Source organism: Spea bombifrons, chromosome 3 (genome assembly GCF_027358695.1).
Source record: "Spea bombifrons isolate aSpeBom1 chromosome 3, aSpeBom1.2.pri, whole genome shotgun sequence".
Lineage (NCBI taxonomy): Eukaryota > Metazoa > Chordata > Amphibia > Anura > Pelobatidae > Spea > Spea bombifrons.
In genome coordinates this window covers 95937479-95950059 of record NC_071089.1, presented here as the reverse complement: position 1 = coordinate 95950059, position 12581 = coordinate 95937479, and positions in this window count along the sequence as shown.

Genomic DNA, 12581 nt, shown 5'->3' with positions numbered 1-12581 from the left:
ATTTTTTGTGCTATTGATTTTTTTTTTTTGCTTTTACATTTTAAGCACATTTGGGTGTTTTTACGTATTTCATATGTCACTTTGCACAGGGTTATCTTTGCATTTTGTTCTATTTTTCTATTGGAGTTTTCCCTTATTTCCTTTAGGATATAAAGCAGCTTTACACGGTCTACACGTGACTATGAGGTTCCCTTTTGTTTTAGAAATGTCATTAAACAAAACACGGACAACAGGGGGCACCTGCCTATTCTTCACCGAGACTGCGGAAGGTCCAACGGATTCAGATATTGCATTTAACAGAAAAGCTGGGACATGCCATTAGAAATGGTAATGAATCATTTAACAACCATCTGTTTTTCTACCAAAAATAAACACAACTATTGCATATTTATGTAATCTATTTATGAGATTTGTGCTTTAGTGTATATATATATATATATATATATATATATATATATATCATATTCGCTCGATTATAAGACGACCTCCAAAATCTGAATATTAATTTAGGGAAAAAAACCTGAATGTAAGATGACCCTATAGGAAAAAAGTTTTACTAGTAAATATTAATTCATGTAAACTATTTTTTCATATTTAATAAAAGCTATGATTGCTTTTATTTCCTTTTATTTGTCAACCTGCCCCCCCCCCCAGTTATGCACATCTGCCCCCAGGCTTGCCACTCTGCCCCAGAAATGCCTTATACCCCCTATATGCCACTGTGCCCCATGATATGCCTTTTAACCATCTATATGCCACTCTGCCTCCAGAAATGCCTTATACCCCTATATGCCACTCTGGCTCCCTGATATGCCATACATCCATGTGATCCTGGACTGAAATGCACGTTTACCAGGTTCTGGACAACTCCCAGCACTCACAATTCTACTCTATTCTGTACAAAGATACACAGTTACATAGTACTTCAAGTTCTACCCTTCTATCTAACCTTCCTACTCTTGCTACAATCACACATACAGATACAACATGAATTGAGGACCCTGCTTAAGCTTCCAACTAGCCTTTTCTACAAAGTGTCTGTCAAGAATGGTGGGCTTATAAATGCTTTTCTTGTGAGCTTAATAAAATGAATTATATGGGTGACAAAGACAAAAGAAGAGAGTTAAAAGAGGCAGTGTTAGCCATCTAAATAAGTAATTAGCAGGACGTGGTTGCTGGATGTACAATAGAATAAAAATGAAGGGTGGGTTAGCAGATGGTTACTTGCAGATGCTTGAGAAGTTACAAGAGAAGCTAGAAGGGGAAAAGAAAGGTGAAACAGAGTAGATTTTAATGTAAAGCGGAGTTCTGGCTGCAAGAAAAAGGGCTGGGCTCAGCAGGAAGAAAAGCATTTGAAAAGATAAAGCAAAAAGAAACATTCCGGCTTCCTGCCATGTTTTTGCTTGCCAGAGAGCTCATGGTAATTTGCCTCCCAGAACCCAACCGCTGGAGGGCCATTTAAAGATTGGTTATATGGAGACTGCTGTGTATAACGTAAATAAAGCTGGCCGGTGCTCAGTTGTTACCGTGTTTCCCCGAAAGTAAGACAGTGTCTTACTTTCTTTTTATCCCTAAAAGCCCCACTATGTCTTACTTTCGGGGTATGTCTTATATTGGGAAAAAATTGAGAGTGATGGGAGTTATGATGTACTTTTAGAGCATAATTAGATCATGAAAAAGACATTGGAAATGGTACAGCATAACACCCATCACTCTCACACACTTACCAATCAACACACCTACCAATCCACACGTATACCAATCCACACACATATACACAAATCCACACACGTATACACAAATCCACACACATATACACTAATCCACACACATATACCAATCCACACACATATACACCAATCCACACACATATACACCAATCCACACACACATACACCAATCCACACACACATATACACCAATCCACACACACATACACCAATCCACACACACATATACACCAATCCACTCTCACTTAATGCTTTCCTACCTTTCCTTTCTTCTTTCAGCTTCTTTTCCTCCTCTTCGCTCCTCTTCTTCAGTTCTGTCTTCTTCCTGGTTCAGAGGGCACGGACAGCGGTGGGCGCGGCTTCAGTGTTGTGCGCCGGGATCTGACAAGAAACCCCGGCGCACAACAGCTGTTGCCGCGCAGATCACAAGGGAGCGGTATCGGAGGTCATTAACAGACCTCCGGCTCCCTTGAGTGATTTTAAGCCGGGTTGAACCCGGCTTAAAATCACTCAAGGGAGCCGGAGGTCTGTTAAAGACCTCCGATACCGCTCCCTTGCGAGCCTGCTCCTCCAGCGGCGGACATTACTGTCCGTCTCTGGAGGAGTGCCGGGTGCCGCAAGTTGGCAGCCCCTGATGAGCGGCACCCGGTGCGGACCGCCCCCCGTCGCGCCCCCTGGAGTGTGGCGCCCTGCTCTAAGAGGCCGGGAAGCCCCCACCAGGGCCGGCCTTAGGGGTCTGCGGCCGCACAGGGTTTAAATAAAAACATCGGGGGTTTTTTTCAACTTTATTTAACATCCTCCATGTTAAATAAAGTTAAAAAAACTTTATTTAACATGGAGGATGTTAAATAAAGTTAAAAAAAAACCCCGATGTTTTAATTTAAATCCTGTGCGGCCGCAGACACGTAAGGCCGGCCTTGGTGGGGACTTCCCGGCCCCTTAGAGTGGCGGACCCAGCAAATCCCCCGTGTTTCCCCGAAAGTAAGACATATGTCTTACTTTCGGGGTACGGCTTATATTAGCCGACCCCTCTGAAACCCCCGATACGTCTTACTATCGGGGGTGTCTTACTATCGGGGAAACACGGTATCATTTGGTGGGGCAAAGGCATGAAAGAGTGGTCGAAGGGCCTAAGCAGTCATATGGATTAACAATAAATATGTCCAGAGGCTCTTCCAGTGGGTCTCGGTTACATGGTTTGGAAAACTGGAGAATCTCCCATGATTTGTCACAATAATACTCCCTACAAGGAACCTGACGCAGGGAAAAATGATGAAATGCTGGCAGAGCTGTGTACAAGAAGCAGCATTTTTAAATATATTGGTTATTGTGGCATTTGGACAGTTACACATATTTATTACATGTATCTGAGAAAATGAGAGGCCCACTTTTATCGGTCTCGGGAAGAGAGTCCCTGGCAGTGTAGAAAGTGTGCAGTTACTGTGCTATTGTGTCGAAGACAGCATTAGACTTCTTTGTACCGCATCTCACTGTCTGCATTTACATTTTCTTACGGCCTCACAAAAGAAACTCAGTCATGCAAAACACAACAAGCAAATGTGTGCCGAATGCGGGACCAGCTGCGCGGCTTTGACTCATTCTTTGACTTCCAAGGCAAACCTATTGTCAACTACTGAGGACGCTAGAGGAAATATGCAAAGCAACGTGCTACAAGGGCTTTAACCGACTGTGCGTCCATGGAAATCTTCTAAGAACATTTTGAATGCAGGTGTTCCGGTGAGGAATTTGGAAAAGCTGTGAGTTTAATTGTATGGTTGCTTTGGAAACAAAGTAGGAAATGAAGATTTTCACTCATGTAAATGTATTCACGAAGCATACAGTACGTACGGCGCCTTCTAGTGGCCACTGATGAGGCAATACATTATAAAATGCTTGACGGATGCTTGAATGATTTCATTTTTGCGCACAAATTGAAGATAATTGCTGTTTACCACCACTTTATCAGCATGTCATCTCACAGGCAGGGATATCGTTTATGCAGATAAAGCAACCAGTTTGGCCCCAATAATTCACTGGCCTCCTATAAAAGAATAAAGGGAGAACCGGTGAAGTGTGACATTGATCACTGTGATATATATATATATATATATATATATATATATACATATATATATCTATATAAATGCATTTGACCTCAATATGTAATCAATTAGCTTAGGTTGTATAATAATAAAATCCAATAATAAATCCATCATGTGTATATGTATATAAACTAGACTTGGACACTAGCCAACACTTCGTGTTCATCTTCGTATTCGTGTGTGGGGGGGGGAATCTTCGTATTCCACAAATATTCACCCGTTCCTGTGTTCTGTTCGGGCGAATATTCACGTACATTCTTTGTGTTGTTTTTTTTCTTCAATTTTGTAGAAGGGGTTAATACGGGGATAACGCGGTACGCACTACGCAGCAGCTTTGGTGCCAGGATTTTAAAGGTCCGTATGAGGGACTCTATTGGTCGCCGACAGGGGCCTCCTCTGCCATCAACCAATGAAGTGCAAATGTGAGCCCCTGCTGGCGACCAATAGAGTCGCTCGTACAGACTTTTAAAATCCTGGTGCCACAACTTGGCCGGGGGAGACCACTGGTCTCCCCACTCCAGGAGTTGAAGGTCTGTACGAACGACCTCCGTCAGGAGTTAAAGGGTAGTGCGGGCGACTCTATTGTCCTCCTTTGGCATTTAACTCCTGACAGCGAACCTACAGATTTCCGATCCCGTTAACCCCTGCTATGCTGCGTAGATAAGGTAGGCTAGATTGGGAAGGGATCAGGGAGATTAGTAGACAAAGACGAAGATTCTTCGTGCTCTTTTTCTTCATCTTCGTATACGTTTTGCTGCCGGCATGTTCGTATGCAGAATCCTCCTATTTGCCCCTTTGCCCACCCCAACTATTTTCCACGCAGGAGCTGTGTGGGGCCAAAAACATCTCCTTGCACGATATACTAACCACCAACCGTCTCCAGCGCGTGATCAGCGAACGTCAAGAGGGAGCGGACTAAAAGACCCCCCCCTATGCACATGCGCAGGAAGCTGTCACAATGATTGGAGCTTTTAAAGAATGCATATTAAAGTACTCAGAGAGTCCTTCAAAATGTATTCCTCTTTAGCAGGGGTGTCAGGTACTGTAAACCATCTCTTTAAGAGAGCCTTTTTAAATATAAGTAACAGACTTTACATCAGTGGACGCTCCTCCATAGCAGCACATGCACATGTGAATTGCAAAAATAAAATTGCAAAATTCATCAAAAATCTAATTTAGATTAAAAATGGATTTTTGATGAATCTAGAACTCTATTTTTCTTAACAAGGTGCTCACCTCAGTATGTTTTAGAGATAAAAATTGGTACTCATTTCTTTGCATCATTGAAACTTGACTTCACCAACTCTCAGGACCTTGGAGACCTTGAGATGTCTAAAAACTTTCATTCAATTACATTGCCACTGGTTGTATGTTTATTCCTGTAAAATACTATCTGTTCTTTTAAAGGTTAGTCTGTTTTAAATGTGCTTGTTGTAAGATAAGTTTTTTTTAATGAAAATAATAATTGATGTTTGCTTGTTTCACTTACTTGTTTTGTATAGAAAGATCTGTTTGTTGATACATGGTATTAATCATCAGCTAATATTTACTTTAACTAACTAGAATATATAAAAAGCTGTAGAACATCTCACCTTCATCTCATACTATGAAGGACTTCGGTCAGACCTGTAAGACTCCGGTGTCCTGATGCTGAGTTGACCAAATTATCAACTCAGATATCTTTGATCTCCCCAAACGGCCCATTTATATTATGGAGGCTGTGCCGATGTTTTAAGAAAGGCTTTGAGTCTTTAAGTGAAGATGGCGGCTATGGAGGGGTGCTGGATCTGGTCTAGGGCAGCACCCAAAGTCTATATGTCTCTGCTCTTTAGCAGAATGTTTTATAATGAATAATTTATGAAATTATTCATATTATTTGTTGTCTTGTAAATGTGCTGTGCGGTATAATACCAGATAATACCAGGAGCACATCTGAATTCAGTGTTAAAGTGTTGCTATGTTTCTCTATGAGCATGTCCTGCTATGCTTTTATCATTAATACTCATTTCTGAATTACAAATGATTGGCTATTTTTGTTCTAGTGTGTCGGTAACCATGGCAATTTCAAAGACTGTGCTGTGCTCTGGGGTGACATGTATTGTAACCAACAAACTCTTATTATACTTATATTTCTTAAATAGAGAAGTTAAAAAAGAATTGGAACAGAATAATTGCTAAAATGGTATGGTTTGCGTGGGTGGCTGCCTACTTCAGCCAGTAGGGAACCTATCCAAAATGGGAAATGTGAAGTCAAAATTAGATTATACAGGCTTCTTATTCTTGTCATTTGAAATATAATTTGAGATTGTTGGAGACAATATAGACTATGACAAGGAAAGTTATTATACTATACAGCTGTCCTTTAAAATAAAAATACAATTATTACACTATACATGTCTCTTGAGCGGTGAGAAAAGCATCCCTGGTAAACTAAATGAGGTGCAAGCCGAAATTGGGGGTTTTTTTTCCCTTCTTATGGCTCAACAGAAATGTCTGTTTTCAAGCTAAATTACTATGTTACTATGTTACTATGTTACTATGTTTCCTCCTGGCCTGCCTTGTGTCTCTGTCTGCTTTATCTATTGTGCACCCTACAATGTTGCATGCCCCAAAAGAATGCTGGAGTCAAGTCTGTGTCAAAATATCCATGCAGATCATTCTGGTGACCAAGATGCACTTACAGCAAATGAATGAAGTGCACACCTAGCAGAAAATCAGGAGAGGTCTGGCAAGAGGACAAGAGGGTCGTTACCTCCAAGCCTGCTCTGATTTAAACAACTTTGGCCACCACCAGAAACATTTACATGCAGTTCCACATACTGCCAGCAGAGGAGCTAGCATAATGAGGACTTTAGGCAGTATTTAAATCCTGACTGGATCATTTGTATGCTCTGTTTCTTTTTTGTAAACTCCTTAAGTGTGTTCTAGACGGGACTGGTCATTAGACTTTGAGTGCATCTTATTATAGATATTCTTCTGATTATTACTGAGCCACATGGCTGGACTTGCCCCTTAGTCTGAACTGCTGAACATGGTATTTTAAAAAAACAATGTCAAGGATAAATATTGGTTATTGAGTCACACCAAGGGGTGAGCCCAAAGAAGGTAATAATTTGCAGGAGAGTCTCTGTGGGTTTAAAAGTAATGCGGTACCAGTGATTTAGCTCAGCATGGACAGCAATACAATAAAATTAGACAGGACTCGCTAAAATAAGGCTTTGCAGACCCTATTTACCTATTAATGTATTTGTTTGTCTTAGTCTTTCAATTCTAGTTTTGTCATACACTTTGTATATATGCACTGCATAAATTATTGGTAATATATAAATAAAAGATAATATAATAATAATGGCAATTTATGTCTGTATAGTGTGATGGAATCCTTGAGATGGATGTTTTGAATAGCATTTGCAATATGTTCTGTAACTGCTGAGCAAGCACTGATTCCTTGTTTTGTTGTATTTTCGGAAGGATATCTTGCAGGCCGCCACTGTCGGGAGACGTTGAAATGCTGAGTTAGGAACCCATGCAATTAAGTATAATATTGCGGAATGGTATTGATTTGAAAATCTTTAAACGTACTAAGCCTGGCAATAATGCAACTAACTTTAAGGAGAAAGCTTCAGGTACAATGAAGTGAAAGCTTCTGTGAGGATTGACAGACTTTCCTTGAGGTACATTGGAAAAATGTCAACCGCACCAATTTAATGGTTATCACAAACGCAAAGGGCCAAGCTAAATATAAGCCCATCTAGTCCTAACAATGTTCCTCTGTTTTCTATGAAACACCTTTAATATTCTCCAGGTAGTTGGGAGAATTATTGCACTTACAGTATATTATCTGATGTTGGGATAACCTAGGATGTAAATACAGTTCTTACATCTTAAGGGGTCCTTTTGGAGCACGAGCGGGCCTTTGAAGCTGGGACTAATAATATCTACTGTTTCTGACTGTAATTATGTATCACCAGGCATGGATAAAACAATTGTTATCATATCATTCTATTGGCCATGCATTTTAAGGCTGTTGGCCGATAAAATGACGTACATATGGCCATCTGCTGAATACATGAGGATGCACGCTACGCCACAGCACACACGAGTGACATTAAAAGTACATGGGAGGCATTTGCCTGTTTTGTCCGTTGGCCAGTTTGGGCATGATCACTGTTTTATATAAGTGCAAAATCATGTGTTAAATTCACACCCATATAATATGGTTCAAGATAAAGCCATTTTAATCCAAAACCGGAAATTTACACGGGGAGTTGGTCCTTCAGCAGAGTTTTCAGGAGGATCCCAGCATTCTGTCGTATAACAACGGTTTATTATTGTGCTGGTCAGAAATCTAAAACCAAACATCAGCTTGTGTGTCTAAGCACAGATGTATCAGTGTCTTTCCACTTCTTCAAGGTAACCCTGCTTCTGATCGGATGCCGTGCAGTCCTTCAAAGATTCAACGATCACCATCTTGAAAAGAGCCAGCATAGTTCAAAGTCCCAGCTGCTGATAAATATGTTGGGAATATGTTTCCACTTTACTTGACATTGACATTGACATAACAGAGCGCAGATATTTCCCAGAACCTCAATTCAGAGTTCTTTCTACTATGAGCCTATTGATAAATTACATTCTGTTTTAAACCATGACAGGAGTTGTTTGGCTGAAAAACAATTGAACATAATTCAATGGGACTCTAAAAGGGGGCTTTCAATTCGTCTGGTTAATATACTTTAGCTTTTTGCCTTTTTCTTTACTAAAGAGTACGCTCATGAAAATAATGGCATTGTGCTGCTGAGTGGTACTGTTCAAGGTACAAGTGATATCCAATTTCAGCCTGGAAAAATGTTACACTCTAAAAGTGATTTCATGTCCATATGGGAGTTTCTCATTCATTGTAATCTTTTTGAGATTATATTCACTGGAAGTGTTTAACTTTATAAACACTAGTTTACGCATTTATTATACAAGGCTCGGTCTGAACAATTTAGATAAAGACTTCATCAGCAAAAACTGCAGGGAATATTCATTTCTTTTTTTACTGTCAAAACAATTAGTTACAAGGTTAAATGGAATAAAACAGCGTGTATCCTTGGCAGTTGTCCAGTGGGATATGTTCATTTTAAGCAATAACTTAAATTTTTTTTTCCTTTTGCAGTAATGACAATAGAGTTCCCTGAAGTTCTTACGATAACTAGAAAGCTGCCTTGTTAACATAAAATTAAAGATAATAACGTGAGTGATGATTGAGTGAAATTTATGGATTAGCTACGAGCAGGAGAGATGTCCCTGTAGCAATTAGAGTTGATTTAGAATAGAACCTTGTGGTCTGGCGTTGCTAGAGTGGTGGGAAGGCTGAAGGCTATATATATATATACGGTATATATATATATATATATATATATATACCGTATATATGAATCCAGCCTTGTTACAGGGAGAGAATATGTCAATAAAGAGTTTGAGGAAAGCCATGGATTCTATATCTACAAAGCCAGATGGAAACACATCTATCTCAGGATTCTGTCCTAGTCTAATGTTCATTATTTCCCAGGAGCCATAGTAATGCTGCTTATCTAATAAAGCAAATGTTCTTGTGCACCCAATGGATGTGAGCTATCCTTCACGCCAATTTTTTTGTAAGTTAGTAGACCTCCTTTGAGAAGAAAATGTTAACATTAAATTAAATAGAATTGGGTACATTGGTAATACTACTTTTCTTTTGCCAATTGGAAGTTTTGGCTTGGCAAAGGGAGTTTTTTGTTATACAATTCACTTGATATTCTAATAGCACAGTCGTTGATATAATGCATTTTCCTTAATCCAATTTTTTGTGGATAGCGCGTGCAAGCTTACTTTGCAAAATCACATTTCCTGTCCTTATATTTTCTATTAGTCTCATTCCAGATACTGATGCATTAAAATTTTAATTATATATTTAATTGATTGGCATACGCATGATCTGTTAGGAATTACATGGAATGATAAATGTTTCATTATTCTGCAGTTACTGACTGTACCACAAGAGGACAGTACAGAGCTGCATGGCTCCCTCAGGTGCCAACCTGATTTACATTATATTTGTTTATATAGCGCCAGCAGGTTCCGTAGCGCTGTTAGAATTTGTGGAATAATTTAAAGGCACACACAATAACAAACTGGTACAAAAGGGGAAGCGGACCCTGCGCTTTTGCGAGTTTACAATCTAGTCAATGGTTTAGGGGGAGTTGAAAAAATAGGATTGGACTGCTTGGATGAAGATGAGTTGACAGGGTCCAGATGATCTGTAGAGGTTGTTGATCATTCAGATGGTTTGATTAGAATAATGTCAGAGAGTGTAAGGAGGAAAGGTTTACGTTTCTCAAAAAAGGTGGGTTTTCAGAGAAGGTCTCACTGAACAGGAACGGAATTCCAGAGAAGGGGTACAGCACGGGTAGAATCTTGAATACGGGAGTGGGAAGAGACAATGACAGTAGAAGATAGACGCAGGTCGTTAGAGGAATGAAGAGGGCGCTCAAAGGTGTATTTGGATTGGAGGGTAGAGATATAGGGGGTGCAGAGTTGGTCAGGGTCAGAAGTTGGAATTTGATTCTAGAGGGTATGGGGAGCCAATGGGGTGATTTACACAGTTGAGCAGCAGATGAGAAATGATGACAGAGAAAGATTACTCTAGCTGCAGTATTGAGGATGGATTAGAGCGGTGAAAGCCGTGAGAGGGGGAGACCAGTTAATAGGGAGTTGCAATAATCCAGATGGGATACACAAGGGAGTGGATTAATATTTTTGTTGTCTCTTATGTAAGGAATAGGCAAATTCGGGAGATGTTTTGCAGTGGTATTTGGTGAAGCCAATGGAAGATACCAGTTGTCTGAGGGAAGAGGTGTAGATGAAGAAGAGTAGAGATAGTGGTAGAGGAGAGGAGCAGGTTCCAGTGTGTGAGACACTAAAAGTACAGTCAGAGAGGTAAGATTTGAGCCAGGAACGAGCTGTGTCACGGATGCTAAAAGCATGGAGGGTTTGTAGGAGAACGGGGTGGTCAACTGTGTCAAAGGCTGCAGAGAGGTCCAAAAGAATAAGTAGTGAGAAGTGGCCTTTTGTTTTAGCTGCGAGAAGATCATTAGAAATTTTAGTGAGTGCAGTCTCAGAAACCAGATTGTAGAAGGTCAAGCATGGAGTTTGAAGAGAGGAAATTTGTTAATTACTTTAATTTAGGAAATTAGTTAATATACACACCTAACTTGAATTTCTTTAAGAAGCATATATGCTAAGTATATGCTCCTTGAGCACAAAATAGCTTTTTTATTTATTTGTCAATCTATAACACATGATTTTGGACCATAGTTTGATGTTATAGTATTATAAAGTACTTAATGTGATTGTGAACCATTTCATATGTTTAGAATGTAAAAATATTTTTTGTTTGTGCTTAACTATGCAGAATAATATTGCATAGTCATGTTTAAGAGAAAATACATTTTTCTTACAAAATATATAAGAAAGACACTAAAGCTTGTGTTATGTCTAAAAGTACCAAAGAAAAAATAAATAAGGAAATACAACATATACAAAATATATATTTTGAAACCATCACATTATTTTTTCTTGGCAAACATATACCATAATTATGCTAGAAATCTGTAACTTATATGTGTAACCATAATGTTGATCATATCACTGTACAGGTTAATATGGAGGATTCATTGTCAGCCCTTAATTACTGCTGATTCATCCTAGCTTTATGAATGATTCACTGAAGGTGTGATTTGAAAATACATTTAAATGTTATCTGGGAATAATGGAAAAAAAATAAACAAAACAATTAACACAACTCTTAATAATATATATAAAAAACAGCAGGCAAGTGCTAGTTTACGTACAATGAGTCTTATATATATAAAGTAGTTCTAATGCAAAGTTTGTAAAGGATGCTTATCGCTATAGAAACAAGTAGCATAGCCCAACCAGAGGAAGAATTCTATTGGTTGCTATGGCGATATGACTTTATATCACTTTGCAGGCATCGCGTCAGAATCCCTTTTGAAGGCAGCCTACATTGTACCAGTCAAAAAACACTGGCAACTGTTAATTGTATGATAACACAAAGACATAGCTATTACAACTGAGACAAAATTAGTTACACAAAAAAGTTACAATGTCACAAAAATGTCTGCCTGTAACATAAATACAGTCACTGGTAAATTCTCAAAATATCTCTTTATTAATACAGTCACTGGTAAATTCTCAAAATATCTCTTTATTAATACAGTCACTGGTAAATTCTCAAAATATCTCTTTATTAATACAGTCACTGGTAAATTCTGAAAATATCTTTCTCTTTATAACAATTTATTACTATGCTGGTTTACGGCAATGTTTTAGATCAGATGGGTACTGATAGACCTCTTCATGCAAAGATTAACATTGGGGCAGAAAGGGCATTTGGCTCAGAGTTACTGTGTCAAGATACCCCAGCAGCCTGGAGTCATATGAGCAGAGATATTCTGCGCAGGCAGAAGTTTGGCGTAAGTACTCTATATGTTGTACTATTTCTTACATCATTTTCAGACTACTACAGACCAGAGAGGTCACCCTGCTCCTAGAAGTAGCCCGGGCATACTTCTCCTATGCACATGAGGTAGTCCTTTGTTATGATCATCACACGATGATTATATAATAAATACGTGGGCAATGTCCAAAATGAGTTGGTGTATTTCTCCCATCATACCCATAAAAAGTGCTGCTGTACGGA